Source organism: Rhinopithecus bieti, unplaced genomic scaffold, assembly GCF_001698545.2.
Source record: "Rhinopithecus bieti isolate Rb0 unplaced genomic scaffold, ASM169854v2 scaffold_11933, whole genome shotgun sequence".
Taxonomy (NCBI): domain Eukaryota; kingdom Metazoa; phylum Chordata; class Mammalia; order Primates; family Cercopithecidae; genus Rhinopithecus; species Rhinopithecus bieti.
The window spans coordinates 588,216-590,311 of NW_016806995.1; the positions used below are offsets into that span (position 1 = coordinate 588,216).

The window sequence follows — 2,096 nt, forward strand, 5'->3', positions numbered from 1 at the left end:
GTCTCGGCCTCCCAAAGTGCTGGGATTACAGGCTTGAGCCACCGCGCCCGGCGCCTTATTTTATTTTATTTTTGAGATGGAGTCTTGCTCTGTTGCTAGGCTGGAGTACAGTGGCACAATCTCGGCTCACTGCAACCTCCGCCTCCTAGGTTCAGGCGATTTTCCTGTCTCAGCCTCCTGGGTATCTGGGACTACAGGCGCCTGCTACCACGCCTGGCTAATTTTTGTATTTTTAGTAGAGGTGAGGTTTCACCATGTTGGCCAGGCTGGTCTCAAACTCCTGACCTTGTGATCCGCCCGCCTTGGCCTCCCAAAGTGCTGAGATTACAGGCGTGAGCTACCGCCTAGCCTCGGTGCCTTATTTTTAATTTCTTAAAGAAGTATATGAAATAAGTACTATTATTGCCCCATTTGACACAAGAGGAAACTGAGGCACACAGAGGCGAGGAGACTTACTCAGCTTGGGAGTGGTCGTGCAGGATTCTCACCCCATCTGTCTGAATCCCTAGCCCACCTTCTTTCCACTGGGCTATGGGCTGTTTTCTTAAGTGTCTAATGCTGTTTCTCTCATGTACGTCTTTTCATAGCTGCATTTAGAATGTTCCAGATGGCTGGCCAGGTGTGCAGGGTCACCCTGGGTGGAATTTGGCTTAAGGAAGTTCCTTCCCTAGCCCTCTGCCCTCATGTGGTCACTTGGCGCACACACTGAGGTCCCTGTCTGGCCTCCTGGGTATTGGCCTTTCACTCCCGTGGGGTCGGCACCCGCCTCTAGCCTGCTCTGGGGTCTTTGTCCCCTGGGCTCTGTAGTAGGCTTAGCGAGCTCACTTTTCTGGACTGCAGCAAGGACAATGAAAAGGTGTCACGGAAGCCCGGTAGTCTGTCTTCAGTCTCAAAGGTAAAGTCCACATCGAGCCTGCTCAGTAAAGAACCTGCATACTTCCTGCATGTAAGGAGCGAGATGTCCTGTGACAGCCTGCCATGGGGGTGTCAAAAGAGGGAGCGGAGGAGAGGCAGGCAGCAGGCTGCTCACATTTCAGCAGATTCCAGCAGTTCCAGGCACTGCCAGGCAGTTTCCAGGTCTACATTTTATCAACTCCAAGGTGTTACCTATTATACGATGCTCCCATATATTATGACCTACCAAGAAAGGAAATCGCCTCCATTTAAGAACATTCTACTGGGTGTGATGGTGTATCCCTCTAATCGCAGCACTTTGGGAGGCTGATTCAGGAGGATTGCTTGAGTCCAGAAGTTGAAGCCTGCAGTGAGCTGTGATCTTGCCACTGTACTCCAGCTTGAGTGCCAGAACAAGACCCTATCTTTATTTTATGCATTTATTTATTTTTATTTATCTTTCTTCAGTTGCCAAAGGACCCTGTCTTTAAAAACACACATAGGTGCACGCTACTATTGAAGACAATGGCCGAGAACAAATTCAGAGGGCAGAAGTCCAGGAGTGTATTTCACATAGCCAGCTGAAAACACTTTAAGGCTACCAACAAAGCAAAACTAGTTACTACTAATCTTAAGAAGATAAACGAGGCTGGACACAGTGGCTCATGCCTGTAATCCCAGCACTTTGGGAGGCAGAGGCGGGTGGATCACCTGAGGGTGGGAGTTCAAGACCAGGCTGACCAACATAGTGAAACCTGCCTCTACTAAAAATACAAAATTAGCCAGGCGTGGTAGCGTGTGCCTGTAATCCCAGCTACTCGGGAGGCTGAGGTAGGAGAATTGCTTGAACCCAGGAAGTGGAGGTTGTGGTGAGCTGAGATCATGCCATTGCACTCCAGCTTGGGCAACGGGAGTGAAACTCCGTCTCGGGGAAAAAAAAAAAAAGATAAGCGTTATGAATGATGAAAAAGTCAACAGAGTAGATAAAGCTTTTGTATTCAAAAACTGCAATTACTTTTGCACCAATCTAATAAATACACGAGATTTGCACACTTCTTAGAAGGACTTTCTCTTGAACCTCTGTAGAAAGAACTGATTCCTCAGTAGCATCATGAAAATAAAGTAGTTAATATTGATGAAGCTACAGAATTAATGGCTCAGTTCTAATATAGTGGTGATGCATCAAATTTCCCCAAAGACCA

At 47.8% G+C, this 2,096-nt stretch overlaps 1 protein-coding gene and 1 pseudogene across 1 annotated transcript in view; both read left to right on the forward strand.

The window, feature by feature from the left end:
• Positions 1–2,096, forward strand: part of GLTP (glycolipid transfer protein) — a 34,290-nt gene that overhangs the window by 22,452 nt on the left and 9,742 nt on the right. The gene's annotated exons all lie outside the window — the stretch shown is intronic.
• On the forward strand, positions 1,348–2,061 carry LOC108534403 (uncharacterized protein C8orf59 homolog; annotated as a pseudogene).